The sequence below is a fragment of the Gorilla gorilla genome, chromosome 2 (assembly GCF_029281585.2).
Source record: "Gorilla gorilla gorilla isolate KB3781 chromosome 2, NHGRI_mGorGor1-v2.1_pri, whole genome shotgun sequence".
Lineage (NCBI taxonomy): Eukaryota > Metazoa > Chordata > Mammalia > Primates > Hominidae > Gorilla > Gorilla gorilla.
Window position 1 is genome coordinate 22,445,773 of NC_086017.1, and position 18,672 is coordinate 22,464,444.

At 42.4% G+C, this 18,672-nt stretch overlaps 1 protein-coding gene and 1 non-coding gene across 7 annotated transcripts in view; one reads left to right on the forward strand and one right to left on the reverse strand.

The window, feature by feature from the left end:
* Positions 1 to 18,672, reverse strand: part of RAF1 (Raf-1 proto-oncogene, serine/threonine kinase) — an 81,146-nt gene that overhangs the window by 48,476 nt on the left and 13,998 nt on the right. The window lies entirely within an intron of this gene.
* On the forward strand, positions 690 to 790 carry LOC115934226 (small nucleolar RNA U13). The gene has a single exon (XR_004070047.1). It is a non-coding gene; the product is annotated as a small nucleolar RNA U13 (small nucleolar RNA).

The window sequence follows — 18,672 nt, forward strand, 5'->3', positions numbered from 1 at the left end:
TGGCAGGGCACCGTGGCTCACGCCTGTAATCTCAGCAGTTTGGGAGGCCAAGGCACGGGGATCACGAGGTCAGTAGTTCGAGACCAGCCTGGCCAACATGGTGAAACCCTGTCTCTACTAAAAATACAGAAATTAGCTGGACACAGTGGCGCATGCCTGTAGTCCCAGCTACTCGGGAGGCTGAGGCAGGTGAATTGTTTGAACCCGGGAGGCAGAGGTTGCAGTGAGCCAAGATTGCGCCGTTGCACTCCAGCCTGGGCAACAAGGGCGAAACTCCGTCTCAAAAAAAAAAAAAAAAGAGTAGGCTTGGGTGAATTGTCAAAATAAACTTATTTTCTGAAGCAATGGATCACTGTCTGTTTTTTTCTGATCTTTTGGGGCAGGGAGAAGCAGGTTTAACCTGGAAAAGGAGGGTTGTGCTACTACTTCATCTTTCTTAAGTGACAAAGCCTTCTAAAAGTTTAGAGAAGGTAAAGATACAGATTGATAAAGGTAACCAACAACAGTGGGTATAATCTTTCTAAGAATCCCACATTAGTCAGCTTTCCATCAGCAACTTAAAAGAAAGAGACTATTTTCTATTTTTTATACTCCTTTGACAAAAAGTAGAATTCAACAACCTAGTTCCCGAAGAGCTCTCTGAAACTCTTCTGAAACTCTGAAACTCTCTAAAACTCAGTCCCAGGCTGATCCTTTTGTAGTTTATAAGCATGATTGAGTTTTCACACTCATGTGTGAGATGTGCCTTCTTCAAACCTTGTAATGACACGGACACATTACCCATCTGACGTGAAGAGGAAAAAACAAAAAAAGTAGTCCCAGGCTTATATTCCTGGAGAAGGTAAATTAGAGGATCTCTTGACTGGAGGATTCCAGACCCAGTTGAGAGTATGAATACTGTTCTGCAAACTACACTTACTGAATCCTTGACTGCAGAAACCCCTTTTCCCCAGTGGGGCAACTAAACTCAAAGAAACTAAAATCTTTAGTTTCCCTTACCTTACAACAAAGCTCAAAGACAACAAATCTCATCCATGCACCCAAAGATTCCAATTTGTTTTTAATCTTATCTTTTAAAAAAATAAAGAGGTTGCAAAGGAATATCAGACTTTTTAGGAAACCCTCGAATATGGATGATAAAGACCAAAACACACAGAGAAAAAAACCCACAATGGCCTGTAATCCAGCACTTTGGGAGGGTGAGGCAGGAGGATCACTTGAACCCAGGAGTTCAAGACCAGCCTGGACAACACAGTAAGACCCTCATCTCTACAAAAAATTATAAAAATTATTCCAACACAGTGGCGAATGCCTGTACTCCCAGGTATAGGCTGAGGTGGGAGGATCACTTGAGCTCAGGAGGTCGAGGCTGCCAAGAGCTGTGATTGTGTTGTGCCACCACACTCCAGCTTGGGCAACAGAGGGAGACCCTGTCTGGAAATTAAAAAAAAAAAAAAAAAGAAAGAAAGGAAAAGAAAAAAGAAAAAAATCCACAATGAAAGAACTTGAACTATCAGATTAAAATAGCCTATCAAATGCCTAACACGTTAAATATCACAATAATGGAGGACCAGATTCTATAAACTTTTACAGTTAAAAAAAAAAAAAAATACAGGCCCAGCGCAGTGGCTCACGCCTGTAATCCCAGCACTTTGGGAAGCCGAGGCGGGCAGATCATGAGGTCAAGAGTTCAAGACCAGCCTGGCCAACATGGTGAAACCCTGTCTCTACTAAAAAATACAAAAATTAGCTGGGTGTGGTGATGCACACCTGTAATCTCAGCTACTTGGGAGGCTGAGGCAGGAGAATCCCTTGAACCCAGGAGGCAGAGATTGCAGTGAGCCAAGATTGCGCCATTGCACTCCAGCCAGGGCAACAAGAGTAAAAACTCTCTCAAAAAAAAAAAAACAAAAAAAATCAGGAATCCGAATGACTTCAAACTCTTCAACAACACTAGAAGACATAATGGAGCAAAGCCTCCTAGATTCTGAAGGAAAACTATCTCCAATTTACAATAATCAGCAAAACTATCAGTGAGGGACAGAACTAGAGAGATATTTTCTGACATTCATGATTACAAAAATTTGAACCTCCATGATTCCTTTCTCTTTTTTTTTTTGAGATGAGTCTTGCTCTATCACCCATGCTGGAGTGCAGTGGCATGACCTTGCTCACTGCAGCCTCCGCCTCCCAGGTTCAAGCGATTCTCCTGCCTCAGCCTCCCGAGTAGCTGGGACTACAAGCACACATTACCACGCCTGGCTAATTTTCTTTTTTTTTTTTTAGTAGAGATGGGGTTTCGCCATGTTGGCCAGGCTGGTCTCAAACTCCTGATCTCAGGTGATCCACCCGCCTCAGCCTCCCAAAATGCTGGGATTACGGGCTTGAGCCACCGCGCCTGGCCCGTAATTCCTTTCTCAAGGGATTTGTTACAGGAATATAGCAAGAGAAAGACTTAGGATATAGGAAATGGGACATCCAGCATAGGAAAGAAGCGAAGGAAATCTCCAGAAGGCCAATGGAGGGAAATCCCTGGGTGACAACTGTGCACCGGATACAAGAATTCATAATTATGTGACCCCTTCTAGCAATTTCCAGCTATCATCTACATAATGGCCTTTTTTCTTGAGTGCCAGGGAGGGAGGAAGGGAGGAAAGTGGTTGGAGGAAGAGCAGAGAGAGGGAAGGAGTAACAGAGAAGGGAAGGAAATAGCCCATATTTTCAAAGTTAGCCCCTTTAAGTATATTCTCTCCCCTCTGGAGGAGGTGAATGGTAAAACCTGTGCTAGGTCTTGAGATACTCCAGGTAGCTAAACAACATTAATAAAATAGTATAGCACCACAGTGTTTCCCAAAGCAGGGGATATATACTATTCATGGTTTACAAAATGATTATAAGAGATATGTATACAAGATATAAACTAAAACTGACATAAGGAAAAAGTCTCAGTTAGGTGCTAGTATATGTTTAATACTTCTTTAAGACTTTCTACTAGGGCAGCCATGATGGCTCACACTTGTAATCCCAGCACTATGGGAAGCCAAGGTGGGTGAATCACATGAGCTCATGAGTTTAAGAACAGCCTGGGCAATATGATGAAATCCTGTCTCTGTTAAAAATACAAAAATTAGCTGGGCTGTGCACCTGTAATCCCAGCTACTCAGGAGGCTGAGGCAGGAGAATTGCTTGAAACCGGGAGGCGGAGGTTGCAGTAAGCTGGGATCTTGCCACTGTACTCCAGCCTGGGTGACAGAGGGAGACCCTGTCTCAAAAAAAAAAAAAAAAAAAAAAAAAAAAAAAAAAGGCCAGGAGCCATGGCTCACACCTGTAATCCCAACACTTCAGGAGGCCGAGGCAGGCGGATCATGTAAGGTCAGGAGTTCGAGACCAGCCTAGCCAACATGGTGAAACCCCACCTCTACTAAAAATACAAAATTAGCCCGGTGTGGTGGAACACATCTGTAATCCCAGCTACTTGGGAGGCTGAGACAGGAGAATCCCTTGAATCTGGGAAGCAGAGGTTGCAGTGAGCCGAGACTGTGCCATTGCACTCCAGCCTGGGCAAAAAGAGTGAAACTCCAGCTCCAAAAAAAAGAGAGAGAGAGAGATTACTTTATAAATTTATTAGGCTGGGCGCGGTGGCTCACGCCTGTAATCCCAGCACTTTGGGAGGCCAAGGCGGGCGGATCACAAGGTCAGGAGATTGAGACCATCCTGGCTAACACGGTGAAACCCCATCTCTACTAAAAATACAAAAAATTAGCCGGGCGTGGTGGCAGGTACCTGTAGTCCCAGCTACTCAGGAGGCTGAGGCAGGAGAATGGCGTGAACCCATGAGGTAGAGCTTGCAGTGAGCTGAGATCGCGCCACTGCACTCCAGCCTGGGCGAAAGTGCGAGACTCCACCTCAAAAAAAAAATAATAATAATGTTGTTTTTAGGCCAGGCGTGGTGGCTCATGTCTGCAATCCCAGCACTTTGGGAGGCCGAGGTGGGTGGATCACTTGAGGTCAGGAGTTCCAGACCAGCCTGGCCAATGTGGTGAAACCCCGTCTCTACTAAAAATACAAAAATTAGCTGGGCATTGTGGTGGGCACCTGTAATCCCAGCTACTTGGGAAGCTGAGGCAGGAGAATCCCTTGAACCCGGGAGGCAGAGGTTGCAGTGAGCTGAGACTGCGACACTGCACTCCAGCCTGGGCGACAGAGCGAGACTCCATTTCAAAAAAACAAAAAAAAAAAAATAGCTGGGTTTGGTGGTACATACCGCCAAGCTACTTGGGAGGCTGAGAAATGAGAATCGCTTGAGGCCATGGTGGAAGAATCGCTTGAGCCCAGTAGTAGTTCAAGACCAGCCTGGGCAACATAACAAGACTGTATATCTTTAAAAAAAAAAAAAAAAAAGCTGATTGATTAAATTAAAATGCAGTAAGAATGGTTGCTCAAAAAAAAAAGGGACATTTGCTACACTGGCTAGGTGCGGTGGCTCATGCCTGTAATCCCAGCACTTTGGAAGGCTGAGATGAGGAAGACTACTTGGGTCCAGAAGTTCAAGACCAGCCTAGGCAACATGGCAAAACCCCTTCTCTACAAAAAATACAAAAATTAGCCAGGCATGGTGGCTTGCACCTGTAGTCCCAGCTACCTGGGCGGCTGAGAGGGGAGAATCACTTGAGCCTGGGAGGTGGAGGCTGCTGTGAGCTGAGATCATGCCACTGCACTCCAGCCTGGGTAAGAGAGCAAGATCTTGTCTCAAAAAAAAAGAAAGAAAGAAAAAATATTTGCTACATCAATGAACAGCAGCGGCAACAACAGTTTCATTATATACTACATACCCTGGAGACTATACTGAACACTTTTGGTTTAGTAGATAAAAGAACAGGTACTGAGTTTGAAATCCAGCTTCACTACTTGGGCAACTCCATGGATCTAGGGTAAAGATAATAATGGTACAAACTTCACTGAATTGCAGTGAAGAATGAATAAGATAGTGTATATAAAGTACCTAATTTAGAGTCTGGCATATAAAAAACATTCTAAGTTAGCAAAAATTGTGTACCTCCACTAGTAAAACAAATTCAAGTGAAAAGCTGAACTTGCTCAATTTTTAAGTGTATTATACTCACTAGTAAACCTGGGAACTAGATTATCACCTAGGAACTAGGGTATGGGGTTAACTTCAATCTTTCAACTTCTGAGAACTTCAGTGAATTCACGAACTTCCAGAAACTGAATACAGAGTACTGTATATATGCATATGTACATCTTTGTAGGTCTTGCTTCTATTAACATTTTTTTTTTTGAGACGGAGTTTCGCTCTTTTGCCCAGCCTCCCGAGTAGCGGGGACTAAAGGCGCATGCCACCACACCTGGCTAATTTTTGTATTTTCAGTAGAGACAGGGTTTCGACACGTTGACCAGGCTGTTCTGGAACTCCTGACCTCAGGTGATCCACCTGCCTCCATCTCTATTAACATTTGAAAGCAATCTGTCCTCTATGGAGCACAGTCATTGTGTTCCTAAAACACAAATGGAGGCCGGGCACAGTGGCTCACAGGAGGCTGAGGTGGATGGATTACCTGAGGTCAGGGAGTTCGAGACCAGCCTGGCCAATGTGGTGAAACTCTGTCTCTACTAAAGATACAAAAATCAGCCGGGTGTAGTGGCACACACCTGAAATCCCAGCTACTCGGAAGGCTGAGGCAGGAGAAGCGCTTGAACCCGAGAGGCAGAGGTTGCAGTGAGCCGAAATTGCACTACTCCACTCCAGCCTGGGCGATAGAGCAAGACTCTCTCAAAACAAAACAAAAAACACAAATTTGGACATATTATTAAATACCTTTTATCTGTTATTTATTACACTCAAATTAGCACTCGAATTCTTTAATTGTGACCTACAAGACCTTTCATGATGGCCTGGCCCGTTACCCATCAAACAGGACCTCCCCTGACCACCCTGGTTCAAGTGTATCCTGCCCTTCCCCATCATTCTTCTCTTTACGCAGCTTTATGGTTTTCATAATAATTTATCACCATTTGAAATAATATTAGGTATTTGCCTACTCAATGATTATTGACTGCCTATACCACTAGGTAGTATGCTCTAAGAAGCTAAGTTCAGTTCACCCTTATAACCCACTGCCTTTAAGTATCTAGCATTTGGCAGGCTCTTAAGAGTTATTTCCTGAATGAGTAACATATGGCATCTGGGCTATCTGGCAAGTGGTGAGTTCTAACAAAAGTTATCAGTGCAGTCGTTTATGAACCACATTATGCCAAGAGACTATACTCAGAACTAGAACACTGACAACTGTGGAAAAACGGTAGAATCAGCATGGAGTAATTGTTGACTGGCAGTCAGCTAAGGAGCAGCCAGGATAATGATTGGCTGGCAGTCAGTCATCTAACAGTTCATCAAACAAATCCCAAACAGACCAGCTGATAATAATACCCAATTAAAGCTACTATAGAATTCTACGTCAGAGGTATTTCCAAAGTTTGATTTACTACTAGTGTTTGGCATTCCCTTCACAGTTGTTTTATATTACAAATAAAACCAAATACATTCTTGTTCATCTGTTCTGTCACAGTAAACGGTAAATATTTTCTACCTACTCACACATCCGATTTGTCTTAAACGTACACTGCTGAAAATAAAGGGGACTTTTAAACTACAGGGCTCCTGCTCAAGAAATGTAAAAATGGGCATGGTGGCTCATGCCTGTAATCCCAACACTTTGGGAGGCTGAGATGGGCAGATCACCTGAAGTCAGGAGTTCGAGACCAACCTAGCCAACACGGCCTAAAAATACAAAAAAAGAAATGTAAAAATGTGTTTATAAACATACATAAGGTCATGTAGAATGCAAAAGAATGTACAGGAACATGATGGATTACGTTTATTGATTTGCATATGTTGAACCAGCCTTGCATCCCAGGGATGAAGCCAACTTGATCATGGTGGATAAGCTTTTTGATGTGCTGCTGGATCAAGCTGGCTTCATCCCTGGGATGCAAGGCTGGTTCAACATACATAATCCATCATATAAACAGAACCAAAATCAAAACTACGTGATTATCTCAATAGATGCAGAAAAGGCCTTCAACAAAATTCAACAGCCCCTCATGCTAAAAACTCTCAACAAACTAGGTATTGATGGGACGTATCTCAAAATAATAAGAGCTATTTATGACAAACCCACAGCCAATATCATACTGAATGGGCAAAAACTGGAAGCATTCCCTTTGAAAACTGGCACAAGATAGGGATGTCCTCTCTCACCACTCCTATTCAACATAGTGTCGGAAGTTCTGGCCAGAGCAATCAGGCAAGAGGAAGAAATAAAGGGTATTCAATTAGGAAAAGAGGAAGTCAAATTGTCCCTGTTTGCAGATGACATGATTGTATATTTAGAAATCCTCATCATCTCAGCCCAAAATCTCCTTAAGCTGATAGGCAACTTCAGCAAAGTCTCAGGATACAAAATCAATGTGCAAAAATCCCAAGCATTCCTATACACCAATAACAGACAAACAGAGAGCCAAATCATGAGTGAACTCTCATTCACAATTGCTTCAAAGAGAATAAAATACCTAGGAATCCGACTTACAAGGGATGTGAAGGACGTCTTCAAGGAGAACTACAAACCACTGCTCAACGAAATAAAAGAGGACACAAATGGAAGAACATTCCATGCTCATGGGTAGGAAGAATCAATATCATGAAAATGGCCATACTGCCCAAGGTAATTTATAGATTCAGTGCCATCCCCATCAAGCTACCAATGACTTTCTTCACAGAATTGGAAAAAACTACTTTAAAGTTCATATGGAACCAAAAAAGAGCCTGCATTGCCAAGACAATCCTAAGCAAAAAGAACAAAGCTGGAGGCATCATGCTACCTGACTTCAAACTATACTACAAGGCTACAGTAACCAACACAGCATGGTACTGGTACCAAAACAGAGATACAGACCAATGGAACAGAACAGAGCCGCCGGAAATAATACCACACATCTACAACTATCTGATCTTTGACAAATCTGACAAAAACAAGAAATGGGGAAAGGATTCCCTATTTAATAAATGGTGCTGGGAAAACTGGCTAGCCATATGTAGAAACTGAAACTGGATCCCTTCCTTACATCTTATACAAAAATTAATTTAAGATGGATTAAAGACTTAAATGTTAGACCTAAAACCATAAAAACCCTACAAGAAAACCTAGGCAATACCATTCAGGACATAGGCATCGGCAAGGACTTCATGACTAAAACACCCAAAGCAAGGGCAACAAAAGCCCAAATTGACAAATGGGATCTAATTAAACTAAAGAGCTTCTGCACAGTAAAAGAAACTACCATCACAGTGAACACGCAACCTACAGAATGGGAGAAAATTTTTGCAATCTACCCATCTGACAAAGGGCTAATATCTAGCATCTACAAAGAACTTAAACAAATTTACAAGAAAAAAATCAAACAACCCCATCAAAGAGTGGACAAAGGATATGAACAGACACTACTCAAAAGACATTTATGCAGCCAACAGACACATGAAAAAATGCTCATCACTGGCCATCAGAGAAATGCAAATCCAAACCACAATGACATACCATCTCACACCAGTTAGAATGACGATCATTAAAATGTCAGGAAACAACAGGTGCTGGAGAGGATGTGGAGAAATAGGAACACTTTTACACTGTTGGTGGGACTGTAAACTAGTTCAACCATTGTGGAAGTCAGTGTGGCAATTCCTCAGGGATCTAGAACTAGAAATACCATTTGACCCAGCCATCTCATTACTGGGCATATATCCAAAGGCTTATAAATCATGCTGCTATAAAGACACATGCACACATATGTTTATTGTGGTACTATTCACAATAGCAAAGACCTGGAACCAACCCAAATGTCCATCAATGACAGACTGGATTAAGAAAATGTGGCACATATACACCACGGAATACTATGCACCCATAAAAAAAGGATGAGTTCATGTCCTTTGTAGGGACATGGATAAACCTGGAAACCATCATTCTGAGCAAACTTTTGCAAGGACAGAAAACCAAACGCCGCATATTCTCACACATAGGTGGGAATTGAACAATGAGAACACTTGGACACAGGGTGGGGAACATCACACACCGGGGCCTGTCATAGGGTGGGGGGAGGGAGGAGGGATAGCATTAGGAGATACACCTAAAGTAAACAATGAGTTAATGAGTTAACTGGTGCAGCACACCAACATGGCACATGTATATATATGTAACAAACCTGCACATTGTGCACATGTACTCTAGAACTTAAAGTATTAAAAAAAAAAAGAATGTACAGAAACAGAAAGATTTCAGATATGGAGAAAAAATAGTTCCACTTCCAGGAAATATAACAATTTCCAAATATTTGGTGGACATGTCCCCCCCAAAAAAAATGCCTTTTTTTTTTTTTTTTTTGGAAACAGGGTCTCGCTCTGTCACCCAGGCTAAAGTGTAGTGCCGCGATCTCAGCTCATTACAACCTCTGCCTCCCAAGTTCAAGGGATCCTCCCACCTCAGCCTCCCAAGCAGTTGGGACCACAGGCATGTGCCACCATATCCGGCTAATTTTTGCTTTTTTCATAGAGACAGGGTTTCACCATGTTGCACAAGTTGGTCTTGAACTCCTGAGCTCAAGTGAGCTACCTGCTTTGGCCTCCCAAAGTGCTGGGATTACACATGTGAACCACCGTACCCAGCCCCAAAAATGCTTTCTTAAGCGTAACTACGTAACGCTAGTTGTAGTTAAGATTCCTGGATGTTAACTTAAAATAGTCCCATAGGAACCCAGTGTGGTGGCTCACGCCTGTAATCCCAGCCTGAGGCAGGTGGATCATCTGAGGTCAGGAGTTCGAGACCAGCCGGGCCAACATGGTGAAACCCTGTCTCTACTAAAAACACAAAAAAATTAGCTGGGCATAGTGGCACGCACCTGTAATTTCAGTTTCTCGGGACGCTGAGGCAGGAGAATTGCTTGAACACAGGAGGCAGTGGTTGCAGTGAGCCCAGATCGTGCCATTGCACTCCAGCCTGGGCAACAAGAGCAAAACTCTGTCTCAAAAAAATTAATTAATTTAGGCCGGGTGTGGTGGCTCATGCCTGTAAATCCCAGCACTTTGAGAGGCTGAAGCGGGTGGATCATGAGGTCAAGAGATCGAGACCACCCTGGCTAACACGGTGAAACCCCATTTCCACTAAAAATACAAAAAAAAAAACCCCAAAAAACAAAAAAACAAAAACAAACAAACAAACCAAAAAAACACAACAACTAGCCAGGCGTGGTGGCGGGCGCTTGTAATCCCAGCTAGTCGGGAGGCTGAGGCAGGAGGAGAATGGAGTGAACCCAGGAGGCAGAGCTTGCAGTGAGCTGAGATCATGCCACAGCACTCCAGCCTGGGCAACAGAGCGAGACTCCATCTCAGGAAAAAATAATTAATTAATTAAAAAAACAGTAAGATAAATAACACTTCTCCCATTTCAGTAAAAGGATGAAGCCAGTTTCTCAATGAATAAAAACAAGAGACTGTTGAATGTCAAGTTTTATAGACAGTCCAGACAACACAGGGAGACACCATCTCTACACACACACACACACACACACACACACACACACACACACACACACACACACACACAAAATAGCTGGGTATGGTGGCATGGGCCTGTAGTCCCAGCTATTGGGGCAGGGCCGGGGGTGGGAGGCTGAGGGGAGAGGATGCCTTAACAGGGAAGTTGAGGCTGCAGAGAGCCATGATCACGTCACTGTACTCCAGCCTGGGTGATACAGCAAGACTCTGTCTCAGAAAAAAAAAAAGAAAAAAGTCAAGAATGCATTCTTGAGGAATTCCACCAACAAAATGCACCAAATATAGCCAAACAGTTTTCTGCTATATGCCAAGTGGAAAGCTATGAAGAAAGAGAAGAACAGAAGCAGGAGGACACTGGTTTTCATCTCCTATTCTTTCAAGAATTAAGATCCATTATCTTTTAAAAAGTCTAAACACTGGTAAGGCAAGACACAAGTCCCACCCATAACACTGCATCTCTGTCCTCAGGCAACAAATCAAATGACAGATAAAAGCACAATATCTACCACTCAACCCCCAGGCTTCAGCACAGAACTCACAAACATTCTGCTGTCTAAGGCAAAAAGGTGTACTGTATTTCCAGAGAGCTTGCAGCGTTCTGAGCACTAATCCCATAATCCTCCTATCTCAATCTACACAAAGCACCATCAGGCTAAGAAACAGATTATATAGCAGGCAGAACACTCTTGGGTATGCAAACATGTTAAGGATCAAAGTAAGAAAAGAGTAACTATAGGGGCCATACCATATTTGCCAAAAAGTGACTTGTTTAAAAATTAAAAAGAAGCCGGGTGCAGTGGCTCACACCTGTAATCCCAGCACTTTGAGAGGCTGGGGTGGGTGGATCACCTGAGGTCAGTAGTTCAAAACCAGCCTGGCCAACATAGTGAAACCCCATCTCTACTAAAAATACAAAATTAGGCGTGGTGGCAGGCGCCTGTAATCCCAGCTACTAGGGATGCTAAGGCAGGAGAATCACTTGAACCCGGGAGGCGGAGGTTGCAGTGAGCCAAAATCGCACCACTGCACTCCAGCCTGGGCAACAAGAGCAAAACTCTGTCTCAAAAAAAACAAAAACAAAAACAAAAAAGAAATCCAGTTTACCTCCTTGTGCAATTCCTAATAAATTGCTGAGAAGTGATCTTACATAGGAATCTTGTATAATTTATTCTGATGCTCATAATCCAGAAGAATATAGGGTTGTGATAAAGGCATTTTCAACTGAACAGACATTTCAGCCTTCTCACCCTGTGGTCCACCTCTAGAAATAACTTCAGTGAATTGTTGCATTCAGAGAATTTCTAAAAATAAGTTAAGTAGTACCAGATTAATAAACTATAAATTAGACAAAAAACTTTCAAAAACCCTGGAAAGGTTTTGCTGGTTTTTTTCAGTTTATCATATCCTGTAAAAAATAAGAAAGCACAACTATGTTCAAGGTGCAAGATTATTAGGGAGCAGCACACATACAAAGTACAATGAAGTAGCTTCAGGACAAGTCAAATCTGGAGAGACTACAATTATTAAAAAGTTACTACCTGTACTTAGGGTATCATTTTAAGTGATTTGAATCCTAATATTTTAAGGTACATCTGTCACATTAAAGCTAAATCTGAGGCATAAACGTTTCAGTGAAAATGTTATTTTATCAACGTCTAGACAAGTAAGCCAAACTAGAACACCCACTTAAGTTTTCTCATGGATTGTACTGCCGCAACTACTCTCCCGAAAGATGAGATTAGATTCCTTTGGACAGTGGTAAGAATTATCACAATTCTGACTAATGCAGCAAGCTTCTCAGGAGTTAAGTGTACAAGAACTACAAGTCCTAAAACTTCTGTCCAAAAGAGAGTCAAGAAGCAGCTGGACAAACTTAGGGTTAAGGATGACTTAGTTTTGCCCTATCCCTTGGCTCTATCCTTTTGCTTAGCAAGGCCTAGCAGTCAAATCTTCCTATTGCCCTTTCTGAGTAGGGAAACACCCACACGCAATAAACAATGTAAATACTTCAGGCATGGACATTTTTAAGTTTTCTTCAAAAATGCCTTAGCAAATCAATCATTATAATCAGGCACTTTGAAAAACCTCATTTTTGAGTTTTTCCTCAAATACTATATTTCACTCAAAAATATTAAGGTGGCCAGGCATGGTGGCTCATGCCTATAATCCCAGCACTTTGGGAGGCGGAGATGGGTTGATCACAAGGTCAAGAGAGCCAGACCATCCTGGCCAACATGATGAAACCTCATCTCTACTAAAGATACAAAATATTAGCTGGGCATGGTGGCACATGCCTGTAATCCCAGCTACTCGGGAGGCTGAGGCAGAAGAATTGCTTGAACCAGAGAGTTGGAGGTTGCAGTGAGCCAAGAGCGCATCACTGCACTCCAGCCTGGTGACAGAGCGAGACTCAGTCTCAAAAAAAAAAAAAAAAAAAAAAAATTAAGGTGGCAGGACAAAAATATCTAAGGTAGCCAGCCTTTTGGTATTAAGGTTTTAAGAGATTCTTAGATCTACCTAAAACCTAACTTCTGAGAACCCAGTAATGCTTTTTGTGTAGTTCCGACTCAAAAAAGTTTACTTAGTCAAGAGAACTCAGAATGCTTTACAATTTATTCAGCTCATCTTTCCATTATCTCACAGAACTGTTAGAATTAAGCAGGCTAAAGCAGGTATTATTCATACTACCCCTTTTTTTGATGAAGAAAAAAGTAAAATTCAAAAGGTTTAGTGACAATTTAAGAGAAGCAAAATTAAAAATTCAGATACTCAGACTTTACATCTCTTTCCATTATAATACACTGATTTGAATGGTACAATAGGATTTGAAATTTTTATTGTTTAATGATCCTACTATTACCTTTAAAATTTTTGTTTGTTTTTCACAGTTGATTTGTACTTTGAAACCTAGGACTTAATTTTTGGAATACAGTAATGTAGTGGTTAAGAGTTTTAGGCACTGAACTCAGAAAAACCCAGGCTGGAAGTTTAAGAGCTATCTAGAAGAGTTCCTAATTATTGTACTGTACTGTATTTATTTATTCTTTTTTTTGTAGAGGTGGGGCAGGGTGAGGGGGGTGTCTCACTATGTTGCCCAGGCTAGTCTCGAACTCCTGGCCTCAAGCAGCGTCTCAGCTCAGCCTCCCAAAGAGCTGGGATTACAAGGCATGAGCCACTGTGCCTGGCTTATTACATTACTTTTAAATAAATATTGTTTGTAAATAATGCATCAGACCTCTGTGTGGAGGAAAGAAAAAGACTGTATATACCATGTCTTATATATCACAAGCAATTAAAATTTTTCTTCATATTTAAGAGATTTTTACTTCACTTCTAAACAACAAAGGATTTAGCTTAAATTCATTAGAGCAGTCATATTCTTAATGCTTTTTTATAACTTATCCTTTCTTTTTACTCATTAAATAATATATTAATAGATGGTGTATCAAAAATCTAATCTTTGTTTTTTAGAGACGGAGTCTCCCTTTGTCACCTAGGCTGGAAGTGCAGTAGCTTCATCATAGCTCACTGTAGCCTCAAACTCCTGGGCTCAAGCAATCCTCCCACCTCAGCCTCCTGAGTAGCTGGAAAAATATAATCTTTCATTCATGCAGCTAACATTATAATCTACAGCAAATGGATGAAGAATTAAGACAGGCAGAAATATAATAACGATATTACCGGTTTCTTTTAAGTCTTTTTTTTGAGACGGAGTCTTCCTCTGTCACCCACGCTGGAGTGCAGTGGCACGATCTCAGCTCACTGCAACCTCTGCCTCCAGGTTCAAGCAATTCTCCTACCTCATTCTCCTGAGTGGCTGGGAATACAGGTGCGCACCACCAACGCCCTGCTAATTTTTGTATTTGTCTTTTTTTTTTTTTTTTTTTTTGAGACAGAGTCTCACACTATTGCCAGGCCGGAGTGCAATGGCACAATATCGGCTCACTGCAACCTCCGCCTCCCGGGTTCACATGATTCTCCTGCCTCAGCCTCCCAAGTAGCTGGGATTATAGGCACACACCACCACACCCGGCTAATTTTTTGTATATTTAGTAGAGACGGGTTTTACTATGTTGGCCAGACTTGTCTCAAACTCCTAACCTCAGGATCCACCTGCCTCAGCCTCCCAAAATGCTGGGATTACAGGTGTGAGCCACCACGCCCGGCCTAATTTTTGTGATTTTAGTAGAGAAAGGGTTTCAATGTGTTGGCCAGGCTGGTCTCAAACTCCTGACCTCAAATGATCCACCCACCTTGGCCTCCCAAAGTGCTAGGATTACAGGAGTGAGCCACTGTGCCTGGTTTTTAAAGTCATTATTAATATCTTCATTACCAGCCAGGCGTGGTGGCTCACACCTGTAATCCCAGCACTTTGGGAGGCCGAGGCGGGCAGATCACGAGGTCAGGAGATCGAGACCATCCTGGCTAACATGGTGAAACCCCGTCTCTACTAAAAATACAAAAAATTAGCCTGGCGTGGTGGCGGGCACCTGCAGTCCCAGCTACTCGGAAGGCTGAGGCAGGAGAATGGCGGGAACCCAGGAGGCGAAGGCTGCAGTGAGCTGAGATCGCGCCACTGCACTCCAGTCTGGGCCACAGAGCGAGACTCCATCTCAAAAAAAAAAAAAAAAAAAATTCAGGCCAGGCATGGTGGCTCACCCCTGTAATCTCAGCACTTTGAGAGGTTGAGGCAAGCAGACTGCTTGAGCCTAGAAGCTTGAGACCAGCCTGGACAACATGGAGAAACCCCATCTCTACAAAAAATCAGCCATGCACGGTGTAGCACATGTGTAGTCCCAGCTATTCAAGAGGCTGAAGTGGGAGGATCACCTGAGCCCAGGGAGGTCCAGGTTGCAGTGAGCCATGATTGTGCCACTGCATTCCAGCCTGGGCAACAGAGTGAGACCCTGTCTCAAACAAACAAACAAACAAAACAAATAAATAAATTTTAAGTGGTCACAACACTGGAAAAAAAATAACTTTCACACATAAAAAGTTTCTGCTGAGCAAATATGCTCAAATGTTAGTTTCCTAACCAGTCCAAAAGGGCACTCTCATGCACTGCAAGGTGATGTGTACGTGTCAATATTTTTCGTTTCCTCACTCCTCTTTCTCAATTTCTGACCACAAACTGGTAACTTCATCAGATGACAGCCCAGAATAAACACACATGAAGAAATAAGCCACTCTACTCTTCTGAAAGTTAGCAGGGGCTGTACAAGTTTACAAAACAGACTCCTACATTTTAAAAGTGTAACTTTAAAAATACAAGTTAAAAATGAGCTAGTTCAAAAACAATTATGCTAAAACAAATCAGTTCCACAAACGATACCTGGAGCCAACTTTATTTTTAACTCTCAGCACAAATAAGCTTAAATTATTTTCTTTTTAAATCACATTGTCTGGACTCTTTTTTAACCCGAGTTTTTCTTTTCACCTTCAAATCAGTCATTGTTTTCTTCATCTAGTCAGCAACTGCTGATTTTTAAAATAAACAGATGTGTATTCAAAGTACACCATTAACACAAGTACCAAAACACACAATGTACAAATAAAATATGGTTTAGGAATGATTATTCAGATAGCCAAGTAACAGCGGAGTTAAAAAAAAAAAAAAAAAAGCTACATAATGAAGTAGGAAGGAAGGGGGAAAAAAATCACCTGGAAACACTAACAATTTCAACACTAATTTCTCTTTCATACTAAAGGCATTAATTTTCACAGTAAATCTTGCATATTCAACACGTGGTTAAAAAAAATTAGCCCTCCTCAAAGATAAGGACACAGAATATAAGTGAATCATTCATTCTACACACTGGCATCACTCATTTGGCAGAGGAGATGTGTCCTCAAGAGAAGAGGTATTCCCCCAGGTTTACATCTTACCAAAGCAATTTCAAGAAGTAACCATCTATATTAGCCGGATGTGGTGGTGCACACCTGTATTCCCTACTCAGATGGCTGAGGCACGAGAATCATGTGAACCCAGGAAGCAGAGGTGGCTGTGAGCCGAGATCGCACCACTGTCCTCCAGCCTGGGTGACAGAATGAGATTCTGCTTCAAAAAAAAAAAAGTAACCATCTGATTCAGCCAGCTCCCCTACACTTCCTTCTGGAGTCAATGGCTTTCAAATAGAAAAATTCCCATCGGCCGGGTGCCGTGGCTCACGCCTGTAATTCCAGCACTTTAGGAGGCCGAGGTGGGCGGATCACCTGAGGTCGGGAGTTCAAGACCAGCCTGACCAACATGGAGAAACCCAGTCTCTACTAAAAATACAAAATTACCCAGGCGTGGTGGCACATGCCTGTAATGCCAGCTACTTGGGAGGCTGAGGCAGGAGAATTGCTGGAACACAGGAGGCAGAGGTTGCAGTGAGCCAAGATCACGCCATTGCACTCCAGCCTGGGCAACAAGAGCAAAACTCAGTCTCAAAAAAAAAAAAACAGAAAGAAAAGAAAAAGAAAAATTCCCTAGTCTTTAGTGGTGCGCTCAATAGTAAACTTTAACAACTTCTAAGAGTTACAGTAAGACACCTGTAAAACTGATAATATCATTTGTTCTTCAGAAATTACTTTTAACCAACTTTTCAGTAATAATTTTCTCAAAAGAAGGACATGTTTAAAATTTTTCCCTGGCCAGGCATGGTGGTTCATGCCTGTAATCTCAGTAATTTGGGAAATCAAAGCAGTAGAATGGCTTGAGCCAAGGAGTTCAAGACCACCCTGGGCAACAGAGTGACACCCCATCTTTATAAAAATAAAAAAAAATTAGATGGGCATGGTGACACATGCCTCTAGTCTCAGCTACTCAGGAGGCTGAGGTGGGAGGATCACTTGAGCACAGGAGTTTGAGGCTGCAGTGAGCTATGATCATGCCACTGCACTCCAGCATGGGGGCAAGAGACTGACACACACACACACACACACACACACACACACACACAGTTTTCACTGTTAGTTACACCATTAATTCATTAAAGCTCTAAATTATACCCTGCTATTTTGCCAGAGGATAAAATAGTAAATGAAACACAAAAATATAACCTAGGGTCAGGAGCAAAGGCTCACACCTGTAATCTCAACACTTTGGGAGGCCGAGGTGGGAGGAGTGCTTGAGCCCAGGAATTCCAGATCAGCCTGGGCAACTGAGGGGGAACATCAACTCTACAAAAAAATTGTTTTTAATTAGCTGGGCAGCCAGGCACAGTGGCTCACGCCTGTAATCCCAGCACTTTGGGAGGCCAAGGCGGGCAGATCACCAGGTCAGGAGTTCGCAACCAGTCTGGCCAACATAGTGAAACCCCATCTCTACTAAAAATACAAAAAATTAGCCAGGTGTGGTGATGGGCGCCTGTAATCCCAGCTACTCGGGAGGCTGAGGCAGGAGAACTGCGTGAACCCAGGAGGCCGAGGTCGCATTGAGCCAAGATCACGCCATTGCACTCCAGCCCGGGAGACAGTGGGAGACTCCATCTCAAAAAAAAAAAAAAAAAAAAAATTTAATCAGGCATGGTAGTCATGCCTACAGTCCCAGCTACTCAGGAGGCTGAGACAGAAGGATTGTCTGAGCCCAGGAGGTCGAGGCTGGAGTGAGCCGTGACTGCATCACTGCACTCTAGCCTGGGTGACAAAATGAAACCCCATCTCAAAAAAGAAAATATAACCTACATAATTATATACCAAAGCATTGAAGAACTACATGCATTTCCTATAATCTTGTTATAATCCATCATCCAGTATAGGACATTGCACAAAATTAGGTACTCAAATATCTGCTGAATATTAATGGAGAAAAGTTAACAATTACAATATTTATCCTAACCCTTTTTCATGAATACCGAATCACTATCACATAAATCTAAAGAACCAGAATGCCTCTCTACAGACTGTAACCCAGCATGGAATGAAAGGAAAAAAAGAATAAAGAGCACCATTCATTCAACAATTTCTAAGAATCTACTTTCAACTGTTAGCTGCTCTGAGGAATATAAAGTTCAGGGAGACATGGTCCTTGCATTCCAGAACCCCTTAAAGTAGAAGTAAAAACC